Consider the following 13,475-nt stretch of genomic DNA (forward strand, 5'->3'; position numbering starts at 1 on the left):
ACAATTACTCTGTCCTCTGGTAGCTCTGCCATCTTTTGACTTTGTAATCTTCCTCTCAGCTTGCGACAGACGACACATTTGTGTATAACAGCTGATACCAAGCGTTTGCCACCAAGAATGCAGAAACCTACGGATCTAATTGCACCTTCTGTGATGTGTCACCCTTGGTGAACTACTTGTTCATGATAGTACCTAACAAGCAGTGTCACAATGTGGTGATCATAAGGTATGATGACAGGCTGTTTCTCTTCCTCTGAAAGTTCAGCAAGAGACAAACGTCCACCTATTATCAACATTCTTGTCTGGAAAGGGGCTAAGCATCCTAAGACGGCTTTGTTTTGGGAATGTCTTTTGTTTTTTGATGCAGTCAATTTCCTTCTGGAAATGTTTGCTTTGAAGAGAAGAAATTATAATAGACTTTGCCTGAGCAAGTTCTACTAGATTGACCTGTTCATGGAAACTTCCCCACCTTCTGACCTGGTCGCTATTCGTTTCTCTCCGGAAGGTTTTAATGGCATGGATGAGTCTGGCTAGGGTCTTAACTAATATCTTCCAGCAAGAAAATCTATCAAAGCAATGTGAGTGAAGTGTGGCTTCAGAAGCTTTGGTACTGAAACTCGTAATTTCCGATCTGATTTCAGGGTCAGCTTAGGGCTCTATGAGTGGATAAACATTAGCAGTGTCTATCTGCTCACAGTATGGTTGGTAAACACAGAAAATTGGTAAATACCACCTTCTCTGCTTCTTTCATTGGATGCGGAGAAGGCATTCGATAGGGTTCACTGGCATTACTTAAGATTGACCTTAGAAAAATTTGGATTTCAAAATCACATCCTCTCATCTATTTTAGCCCTTTACTCCAACCCTTCGGCCCAAGTTTATTGTTCCTCAATGTTATCGACTTCGTTTCATATCACAAACGGTACCAGACAAGGATGCCCCCTCTCACCTTTGATATTTGATCTAATGATCGAACCCCTTGCAGCCAAAATCAGATCCCATCCCAACATTTATGGTATTAACATTGGCAATACAAACCACAAGATCAGCCTTTTTGCTGACGATGTCATCTTTTCCCTGACTCGTCCTTCCTCTTCCCTGGCTTCGGTACAACAAGTACTTGATGAATTTAGCTTAGTCTCATATTACAAAGTGAATGTCTCAAAATCTTATGCACTTCCCTTGGTTCTACCAGAACAACAATGTCTGTCCCTGAAAAACTGTTACCACTACGCATGGGCCACTGATTCTTTGACCTACCTAGGTATCACCCTCACTTCTCGTCCTAACGACTTGTTCAAGGCCAATTTCACCCCCTTTCTCACCCAACTCCCATTAGAACTCGACAAATTATCTAAATTGATGCTTACAAGCTCAGGTAGATTAGCAACATTCAAAATGATCCATCTTCCACGGTTACTGTACCTGTTTCGGGCAATACCAATCCCCATACCTGCACCCTTCTTCACAAGAACCCAAACGTTACTCAGGAACTTTGTATGGCAAGGGAAAAAATCTAGAATAGCATATACCACCCTACTGAAGCATAAAACGGTGGGAGGTATGGGTTATATCAACACTAGGGACTACTACCACGCAGCCATACTGGCACAACTCAAAGAATGGTTTACTCCTGATCTCAACAATCACTGGAGCTCCATAGAAGCCTCCCAAGTACCTGGTAAGAATTTACAAACGTGGCTCCTCTCTGCACCTAAATTGAAGGTGAGGGATACTACCCTCTCTCCCCCCATAAGAGCATCAGTGAAGGCCTTCGCCTATCTGGTCAAACACACACGCACGAATGCCAACAACTGCACTGTTCCTCTCCCGATAGATATCATCAGCCTACTGATTCCTTTCATGCATATACATTCTTGGAAAACCAATGGGATCACACACATTGAGGATCTCTATAAAGATGGCCTCCTAAAATCCTTCTCCTCCTTGAAACAGGAATTTAATCTATCTCCCCGCGACTATTTCAAATATTTCCAAATAACTCACTGCCTAATACGAAATCCCCACCTTCACGTACATATTCCACAACCATCCTGGAAATATCTCACAGGTACTTACTCTTCAGTCAAAGGTATCTCTCTGTTCTACGCCACACTTGGTGAAAAAACGTCCTTTGCCAAACTGCCCCCCATGTTACAATGGGAACGTGATATGGACACCACGTATTCATCGCAACAATGGTCACTTGCTATAAAAGCTGTTAATTCGGCGACTAAATCTGCTAACCTCTGGGAACTCACATATAAAATTAATCTCAGGTGGTACCTTACCCCAACCCATCTTCACACCTACTATAAAAATACAGACCCAAATTGTTGGAGAAACTGTGGTCTCCCAGGAACCCTTTACCATACCCTCTGGTCCTGTCCCAAATTGATCCCTTTCTGGACTGATGTATTTAATCTTATATCGGAAGTCACACACATTGCTACCCCTCCAAACCCCGCTCTGGCTTTACTCACCATTGGCATTGAACATTACCCTTACAGGCTAAGATGCATAGTAACGCATATTTGCCTAGCTGCTAGATTAACAGTGACCCGAAATTGGAAATCCTCGGCCCTACTTTCCTGTGCTGACGTTATACGAACTACTCATCTACATGGGATGTATGAATGTATGTATGCTACTGCTGAGGGACACTTACCCAAAACTGCAACACTTTGGGGGGCGTGGATGGAGTGGTTCAACAACTCCCAACCCTTACTCATCTGAACACTATAACATGATAGGGCTTCCCTACTCGTTCCTTATGCCCTTGCTCTGACATCTTCCTGGACCTTTCCCCCCCCCCCTCGACGACGGGGGGAGGGGGTGAGGGAAGGGGAGTGTGGGAGATAGACAAGCCCCCCCCCCTCCCCTTTTTTTTTTTCCTATTTCCCCCCCCTTCTTTTTTTTTGTGTGTTTTGATCTACCTTTTCTTTACTTATCTCTGCATTTTTCTTCAGTACACAGCTCTTAGCTTCCTATGCTTTATGCTTACCTGTATCCGGGCGTACTTATGATAATTGATATGTGATGTTATGTTTGCCTCACTATGACCGAATGGAATTATTATTTGTTTATTCTTGAGGTCAATTTTGAGTGATTTGACCGGTTTAGTTACAACCTCAGGGATAATTCTTACTACTGTTTCCCTACATGCATGTTGATAGGTGACTGTCCTCAACCCTGGACACAGTGAGATCCCATTTGGGGTGTCTGGAATGAGGTCAGTCCTTGAGGCCTGATATTTTCTATATCTATTGTTATGTCGTAGTGTTATATTCAATCCTACAATCTGTTGATTATTGACTGCAACTATTGTGGACTATAAGGCGACTACATGTAATGTCAGCGTTGTCTTTCTTTTTTGTTTTACTTATTTTTGTGTTTTTGTTTCCTGTATTATCTTTAACTTCAATAAAAACAATTGAAACAAAATTGGTAAATACCAGTGTTCTCTGTCTGTTTCAAGTGGTCCTGCAACTTCAGCATGTTGTCTAGCATCCCTTTAATGAATTCAGTGAAATCTCTTTTCACTTCTGGCTTTCTCTGCAGAGTTTTGCTGAATGAATGCAAACGCTTCATGGCTTGCTCCCTGTTACTAGGCAAAACACGTCTGGATGTGCAAAAGGGGAGAGGGGCTACCCAACTGTGATTGACATCTTGGTCAATCCATAATCTGCAAGAAGGTCTGATCCTCTATAGAGAGGGCCTGTGTATCATCATCTTTAGTTTTCTGGATCACTGTAATCCCTAGATTGTCTGTCTTAATGTTGGAATTGTCTTCTTCCTTACCATATAGTGTAGAAGGGTCACAGTGTTGTGTTGACCTGCCAAAGCTTTCCTTGACAACGAAGCTGTTGTGACAGGGACTGAGAAGGGATGCACGTCCATTTGTTAACACAGACATCTTCAAAGTGGTAATATTGCCAGGCTGGTGCACTGTCCCCAGGCAAACGTCTCCTACAATGATTTACCCCAGGTCCAGTCTCTGTGCGTAGGGGGCATTATAAGGTCCATTGATTTTCTGGCACGCTTTATGTACCTGAATGATGTCTCTCCCAAGAAGTAGAAGGATAGAAACATCTGGCTCAACAGCTGGGATAAGGTGAGTAATTGAGCGAAGGTGAGGGTGGTAATGGGCTACTTCTGGAGAGGGAGTTTCAGTTTTGTCGTCAGGTATCATGCCACACTCTATTAGGGTAGGAATTGGGAACTGCACTTTCTTATTGAAGGATTCAATGGTAAAGTCAGAAGCTCTTCTCCCTGTGGTTTCAATTCTCCCTGCACATATCCTTAGATTGTATGGAACTGCACTTGCCTTAAGATTAAAGCTATCAAAGCCATTGTATCATTAAATTAAGTACTTCTCCTGGTGAAAAGTTCAGGCCTTCAGTGGCATTTAGAAAGGAAGATTTCCATGCCCAATAGTTTTCAGGACAGTCATCAAATTGGAGAAAGCCTGAGCTAACCATTTCTTTCTAGATTAGATATTTGGTGACATCCACTGCACATTTTTGTTCGCACATGTAATCTATAGGTTGAGGCGATGGGAACACTTGTTTTTTCTTCTTAGGGTTTCTGGTGCTTCATTCTTGATTTGTTGGCAGCCACTGACCTCATGTGGTTGATTGGGTCTGCTCAGGGGGCATGTTGATCTCCGCCTGAATTCCTTTGCTTCAGGTTTAAGAGACTGTTCCTTTGTATGCGCATCAGTAAGGTCCTGGATGTACTCACTTGTACGATCTGCATCCGCTTCTTTTTCTGCATACTGTAGCTGGACGCGGGCAGATTCTGCCTTGGCATGAGCTTTAACTGCTGCAGAACTTGCTGAGGACATCTTGCTAGCACGTGAAGATCTGGACAAATGTGATTGTGCATCGTCTTGCTGGGCACTGGGAATGTTCTCCCTGCCTTGCTGTGTCAGTGGTAGCGTGTCATCAGCCTGGTACTTTGTTCCTGATCTTAGACTCATGCTGCAGAAATGGCATCTCAGTTTATTCCAGACCGCCACGTGGGTGTCGTTTTACTGTTCTGCTTTGCGTTATTGAACTGTTGTTTAACACTAGTCAGACAGCTTAACAATAATTCAGAAGTAAAGAAACGTGAGGCATCAGATCTGTATGTATTCTTCTTTCCAAATAACTTTGTAAAACTACAACATAAGCATAAACAAACATATGTGTCTGTACGTTAAAACATTATACAGCAGCCTCATTCTATCAGTGAAAATACTCACAGACAATTCCACCATTAGTCTAGGAATTGTTAAGAGGTCTACTTCAGGCTGTCTGCTTGGATCAAGGAGCAATCATGAAATGAAGGAAAATGAAGGAAATACAGTTCCAGGTTAAAGGTTACTACTTTTCACTGTGAAGAAAATATCACTTCCTGTCAAGCTGTGGCAAAATAATAACTAACTCTTACCACTAGATGGCAGCAATGTGAAACTAACATTGCAGTATAATCTGTAACAGCACAAAGCACATATTACTATGAAAATTATGGGCAGAACAAGTGGGAAGAGCTTAAAATGGCATAGTTAAATTGAACACCTGTATACTGAACACACATGCTACAGACCTTATGCCTACAAAATATTAAACCTCCATACAATAACTTTTAAAAATGAAATCCTTTTATCACATATGTTTTTTTTTTTTTGTTTTTTTTTTACAAAGACTATAGACATAGAACTAAAACTTTAACTCTAAGCCTACCTTAAAGCACCTCATTATTACCGTTTGAGGCTACATGCCACCCAGTAACTGTTAAAACAATGAATACTTCGGTCAGGAGTAGGTAATTACTATAGAGCAATTTAGAATTCAGGGGCCAGTAGTGTGTCATGTACAGCCCAGTCTACAGAGTGCAGATCTCAAGAACACATAATGTACACCCCATGTAACAGAGTACAGCATTCAGGCCATTAGTATGTAACATATATAAGTATGAGGGAAACTGAAGAAAAATAGAGGACTGCATAAAGTACATTGAGTATGTAATGTACTTTACATAATTCTGACTGCTGCAATCTGTATCCAATGTTTCATGGCCCTGACTGCCCTCCCCTCTATACTGTGCTATACATGACATAATAATAATAATATAATCCTGGGCACTGCCCTTCTTGCAGTAGTCTGTATGTCACATACTCCTGACCACAGCACTCTGTAGTATAAATGATACACTCTTCACTGCTAAACTCTGTATGCTGTGATATGTTTTCCACACTCCTGACTGCTGCACTTTCAGTGTACACAGTTATCAGGTTTATGCTATGTGTAGCCTAGTGTTCAGAATGCAGTGGTCAGGAGTATGTAACATTCAGCCCATCATGCAGAGTATAGTGGTTGGGCATTTTATGATGTGCAGCCTAGTGTTCAGAAGGCAGGGCTTAGGAATATGTAATGTATCCCATCGAGTGCAGTAGACAAATGTTCAGTCTAGCAGCCATAAGAATTTAACATATAACAGTAAGGGGTATGCAACAAATAACACTGCATAGAGTATGATGGTTAGGAGCATGTAATGTGTATGGTATGTTACAATATAGTAACTGTTGGGTTACATACATACTCTTGGCCACTGAATTCTCTATGCTGTGCTGTCCCCCATTAAGCAAAAATCTTACCCAGTAATGTTTCCTCAGTAAACCACCTATAAAAGCAACCCCTCATTCACCTCTGTACCCAAGCTCACCTCTGCCCCCCTCTTCAAAGCTCACCTCTGCACCTCCCATCCACAGTTCATTTTAACATCTCCACACCCAGATTTTACATCCGTATCTGTTGTTTAACCACTTGAGATCCGCACTATAGTCAAATGACGTCTACAGCGCGGATCTCCTTTTCCGGGACTACGTCTATTGACGTCGTCCCTTGCACGAGCGGCCTGCACGCCCCCTGAGGGGCGCGCGCGGCGTGCTCTGTGATCGGCGAGTCTACGAGACTCGCCTGATCACCGATCCGTGCAAGGGGTCGATCCCGACCCCTTATCACATGATCAGCTGTCAGCCAATGACAGCTGATCATGTGATATAACGGAGCCGGCAATCGGCTACTATTCCTCCTCGCGCTGACAGCGCGAGGAGAAAAAAAAAAGCCGATCACCGGCGGCCGTGATCGGGACATCAGTCCCGATCACGGCCAGCCCTGCTTGTGCCCACCTGCCCCCTGCCAGTGCCCACCTGCCCCCTGCAAGTGCCACATTAAAGTAAGTGCCCCCCATCAGTGCCACCCAGCAGTGCCCATAGTGCCACCCAGCAGTGCCCACAGTGCCACCCAGCAGTGCCCACAGTGCCACCCAGCAGTGCCACCCAGCAGTGCCCACAGTGCCACCCAGCAGTGCCCACAATCTGCCTTAACAAAGGTGCTGCACCCCAGTGCCACATATCCGTGCCCATCAGTGTCATCTACCAGTGCCCAGCAGTGCCGCCCATCAGTGCCCAGCAGTGCCACCTATCAGAGCCACCTATCAGTGCCACCTATTAGTGCCCATCAGTCCCATCTATCAGTGGTACCTATCAGTGCCCATCCGTGCCACCCATCCGTGCACCCCATCTGTGCCACCCATCCGTGCCATATTATGTGCCCATCTTTGCCCATCAGTGCCACCTTATCTGTGCCCATCGGTGCTGCCTTATCTGTGCCTATTTGTGCCGCCTTAACAATGCCTATCAGTGCCCACCAGTGCAGCCTATCAGTGCCCACCAATGCAGCCAATCAGTGCCCACCAGTGCAGCCTATCAGTGTCGCCTCATCAGCGTACTTCAATGAAGGAGAAAAATGACCCGTTTGCCAAATTTTATAACAAACTATTAAACATGATTTTTTGTTTTTGGCATCTTTTTTTGTTTGTTTTGCAAAAAATAAAACTCCCAGCTGTAATTAAATACCACCAAAAGAAAGCTCTATTTGTGGGAAAAAAATGATAAAAATTTCATTTGGGTACAGTGTTGTATGCCCGCGCAATTGTCATTCAAAGTGCATCAGCGCTGAAAGCTGAAAATTGGTCTGGGACTGAGGGGGTTTAAGTGCCCAGTAAGCAAGTGGTTAAATACCCCCTTTGCTCCCCTTAGCTCATCTCTGCCTTTTTTTACTGTTAAAAGCTCCCCTCTGCATCTTGTTCATGGCTCACCTTTGCAACCTTCATCCATAGCTCACTTTTTTAACATCAAGCCACAGTTCACCTCTGCAACCCCTGCCCATAGCTCACCTCTGCATCCCCTTTCCACAAATCTCCTCTGCACCCCATGTCCACAGGTCATCTCTAGCCTTTTGGGAATGTTGCATCTGTTTCTGAATAAGGAGAATAAATGCTGCTATCATTTCGCTATAACATTAGAGGATGTTTTTCTGAGAGGGACTGCTTCTGGATATCTGGTGGCAAAGTCAAGAGCTACCCATATATGAAGGTGCCCCTGGTGTATTTTTGGTGTGGCCAATCAAATCCATAGCAACCTTTTGAAAAGGGACATCAATTATAGCTAATGGTACCAGAAGAATTCAAAAATGTGGTTGGTGTGCATTAATTTGACATTCAGAGCAAGATCTACAATACTACTGAACTAATTTGTAAACATAAAAAATGCTGCACAATCCCTTTTTTGTTATTCTAGCCCCAAATGACCACTCAACACATACAATCAAATGCCATCCTTGTGTGAGACTGGGAAACCAGCAGCTGGCTCTCAATTAGCTCCTGTATTGTAAATTTGAGTATACCAGGCTAAAGTCTGGTTCTTTGTTAATCACCTTTACATTTTTCCATGAATTTTACAAATTGGAATTCCACAAAATTTAATTGCTGATTACATGCATATCTATTATTTACAGTAACTGGCCAGTTTCCTTTGACTCCCCAACTGTGACTGCTAATGGAAGTTTTCAGGTGGCTCTGATGACATTCTCTGCTGGTTCTACATTTTGTCATTGTGCAAGCAGCTGATACCATTCATCAACATGATGTAGGAGTGTCCACATTCCCTGCTTTTTCTACACTTTGCCCTTGTACAAGGAGTTGGTACCATTTATCAACATGTTTTAAACTGTTAATTGTTATACATATGCAATGAATATGTACAATCATAGATTATCTAATATAAACAATCTTTTTTACAATCAGATGTCAATTTGTTTAGACACCAAACAGATAATGCAATATTAAATATATTGGATTAAATACTGTATAATTACTTAGTGGCCGGCCCATTGTAGCTTTAGTGCTACAGGTCTTCTGCGCTGTGCAGAATCATCCACATATACATGATTCTGCTCTTCCGGGTAGGAGGCATGCTGCTTTTGCTGTGATTAGTCTCAGCAGAAACCGATCAGAGGGTGCCAGCCATTGGATGACCGCTGGAACTTGCTGATTGGTAAAGAAAGAGACTGGATGGAGCTATGCCTATGTAAACAAGGCAGAGCTCTGTCCTGTCAGCGGGAAGGTGTTGGATTTTTTTCCCTTCAAAGCAGGGAACAAAATATGGCACATCCCTTTGTGAAAATAGCACATAGAACACACAACACTGGTTAGGCACACATTTAACCCTTTGAATGCCCTAGATGTTTAAACCCTTATATGTAGCAGAATATACTGTATATTAACCTAAATTTATTGTAGCACTAACCCCAGAAGGAGCTGCTGAATTTTTCTGGGCTTAACGATTACCTCCACCAGCTCGTACTTGTTGTCCTTGTCTAGGGGTTCCCAGGGTTGATGACCCAGTAACTGTAGAGACCAACACTTGAATTCCTTGTTAGGATTTTTATTTTGCATAAAACAGTTGAACAAACTCTAAGTTGGGAATAGAGGGTATCAGGGTAAAGTTTAGCTGAGGTGCTTGGAACTGCTGACTTCAATAAAAGTCTCTCTCACTGTACACAATCCAGGGAACACCCGCTTGCAACTGGACTCTTTAGCTGTTGGATAAATCCTTAAGTTTGGGTTTAGCAGCTAATAGGTAATTCTAGCTTTTTCAAAGTCTCTCAGGCAGACTTGGTTGGAAATTTAATTACAACTGGAAGGGTAGAAGTAGGAACCTTTCTTACTGTACCAGAATCTTTCAGCAGGTCCAGTGATACTGTAAGAATTGTGGATTCAATCAATGTCGATGGCAGCTCAGCTTCCAGGCTGTTACCGAGCAGCCAGCCTTGTGCGTGGCTCTCTTACTGAAGAGTCCTCCCCTAGTCGCGTGTAGAGTTGCTGGGCCTCTCCAAACCCGAGACGGCACGGAACACCTTAGAATCTTCCTTCCAGTTACTGCGCCTGAGGCTCGGGAATGGATGGATCTGCACCCCAGGCCATGAGGGCCCCTGGGGGCTGGTCAGGAGGACCAGGACCACGGAGTCAGAAACAACTTCTGGACCGGAAACCCCGAACTAAGTGACTTCAGCAACTTAAGTACCCTTTCCCGGATTACGCAGTGAGACAAACGCGCCCACTGATTGGCTCCAAGATAGAGATTGGTACCCAATTCGTCCAACCAGACTGCGTTCTAAAGCCTCCCACAGGTGTACAACCCCACCTATGACCAGGCAGAACTTCTATACAGCCCAGCCAAATTGATGCCAAAGTACAATTTAGCACAATTAACTCCAAAACTCACTACAGTTTTGAGCAAAAACTACATTTAAACACATAGTGCGTACTAGAGATGGGCGCCATCAATAAATTAGTTTCGTTCTGTTCCATTACGGTTCATATGAAAATTAATTCGTACTTCACATTTCGTGTCCGAAATTCAATTTCAATTCATACGAAATACGTATTGTCGTTAGGTTCGTTAACTTGTACGAACATTCGTTACGATGAATTTAAAGGCAAAAATATACCTCAATATGACAGTCGATGCTGATGGAAGTTTGGTTTTTATCCGAAATACGAAATTCCGTTGAAGAATTTCCTATCCAAATAAAGAATTTTCGTTAGATGAGGGGCTCCCACCATCCCTGTGCTGTGCTGACTTCCTCCTGGGGATTCGTAAACAAAAGTTCGTATTTCGTACAAAATTCGGACGATCCTTCCGAACGTACGAATTTGAGATTTGTACGAAACAAATCACACATGTCTAGCGCGTACTCTAGGAGTACCGGCGCTACATTATGAAGAAATTTTTTATTTTTTATTAGATATGTTTTATAGCAGAAAGTAAAAAATATATTTTTCTTTCAAAATTGTCAGTCCTTCTGTTTATAGATTAAAAAAAAAACCTAAGGGTGACAAATACCACCAAAATAAATCTCTATTTATGGGGGGGGGGTGACATAAATTTCATGTATGTACAGCGTGTCATGACCATGCAATTGTCAGTTAAAATTATTGCAGTGTCTTATAGCAAAAAATGACCTGTTCATGGGGTAAATCTTCTGGAGGTCAAATGGATATTTAGAAGCAATGTTAATAGAATATCACAAACTATTTAACAGCATTATTTAGCAGCTTTTATAAGCATTTACTAATACTCACTGGTGTTAATTTTCAATTAAATTCAACATGCTTAGGAAAGGAACACATATATACTTGCTAAAGTAAGTAGAGAGTTCAGGTTTTAAAAGCATTTAGCCAAAGCAAGCCACCTGTTAAAAGCTAAGAACCCTGACAGTGATCCAACAGTATCAAGATGTTTTATTAAGAAATCGAATAAATGTACAGGATGTATGAGTGTTATCTAGCTGATTGCATTCATTTTATGAGCATGTTGTTCATGCTGGATTACATACAACTATTTATTAACACTGAAAAAAGCTGCTGTGTAAAATAAGTCACACATAACTGCAGTGATGATTTTAATGATGGTTGCTCAGAAACCGCCTCTAAGTTGATCTGTCTCAGGTTGGCAGTTAGTGTTGGAAAACATGTTGGCAAATTTGAGTCAATTAAATATAAAATCTTCAGTTTTTTTCAGGAAAGTAAAACAAATATTTGCAGGGTGATTGGTATGGTACTATCTTCCCAGTTAAAAGCAATAAATAGTGTATGTTATATATTTTCTTTATGTTTTATTGTTCAGTGCTAAAATGCATTTTATTTTTTTAGTTAGGTAAATAAATAGGTTAGGTAAAAAAATATTGTATGTTTATCATTTGCAATCAACAAGTTATGAGCTCTTAAATGAATTCCTGCTTCTACAAGCTCAGGAAATTGTACAGATGAATATAAAGAAATACCATACATTAAAGGAGAAGTTTGGAGTTCTACAAATAAATAAATAAATAAACATCCATGCTCACCTATATGCTGCAACATTAGTGTGATGCTGCATCTGTCCCACATTGACTCTAAACCAGTGAATTGAGCGATCATATGACCACTGATCACTCAATTCTCAGTTTGCTCAGAGAAAATTGCTGTACTCTGCCATGCACCTTCAGCACTCACTGGAGGGCATTGCAGGGGTGGCATGGCAGGGGTGGGATGGTAGGGGTGGGGGTGGGGGTACCTGGCTCTGGCTCTCTGGATGTATCCTGACAATATCCTGACAATATCCTGACAATATCTTTAGGATTTTTCCAGAGCCCATAGCTACAGTATAGCCTGCTTTCAGCTAATTCTAGGTCACAGGAAAGCAAACGTAAGTGTACTCCTATGACCCACAAGAGAAGTAGGGCCATATTTTCATTTTAATGAAAGAGGAGGGAGAGACTGGAGCATCTTAATGATTACCTGTGTAAAAAAGATTTTTGTTTACACCGGAACCCATAATGGTTAATAGGAGTGTAAATCTGCTGGACTAGCTTAGATGGAGGTCAATGCAGGTCATAAGGAAAGTTGAATACAGGTCAGAATAAGGTCAACTGCAGCTTGAATATACCTACCGATGAACTCTGATTTCAGAAGTGTGTCAAAGAGGTCTTAAATGCAAGCAGATTACACTGAAATTTGCATTTTCTTATTTGTTTTAATTTTATGGGATGTTACCCTAGGTTACCATGTTAATAGCTTGGTAACTCCCCACTTTATGTAACTCCATTTAAGTCTGTTTTAAATTATTTCTAGTGCAAAATTGGAAATGACTGTCAAAAGGCCCAATAACTGCCTACAAAAGGTATGGTGTATGTGAACTTTAATATTGCCTGCTGCCCCATGACATTAAATTGTATCCACACCCAAAAACTAAAATGTAATATACAATTTCAGCTTGGTAGTCATTTGATGTGGTGACTGCATTCGTTTCTTTTTTAAGGCTTTTTCCCCCTGTATTTTTACCAGTTGATCCTGCAAATAACACAGTTTTTTCCTTCCATGCCTACACTCATATAGTTATTATATCTATGGAGGGAGCTGTGGTTGTCACACAGGCTGAATTTTAAACATGCCTACTTTTGCTTATCTCCATTACACGATGGATTGATGGCAGGGCCGGACTGGGACAGAAATTTGGCCCTGGACTTCATCCAGACTGGCCCACTTACATTTTGAGTGTCCCATCAGCAGCCCACTTACATGAGAGTGTCCCATTACCAGCCCCC

The sequence above is a fragment of the Lithobates pipiens genome, unplaced genomic scaffold (assembly GCF_037356315.1).
Source record: "Lithobates pipiens isolate NorthernLeopardFrog02 unplaced genomic scaffold, aLitPip1_a1.2 Scaffold_8, whole genome shotgun sequence".
Taxonomy (NCBI): domain Eukaryota; kingdom Metazoa; phylum Chordata; class Amphibia; order Anura; family Ranidae; genus Lithobates; species Lithobates pipiens.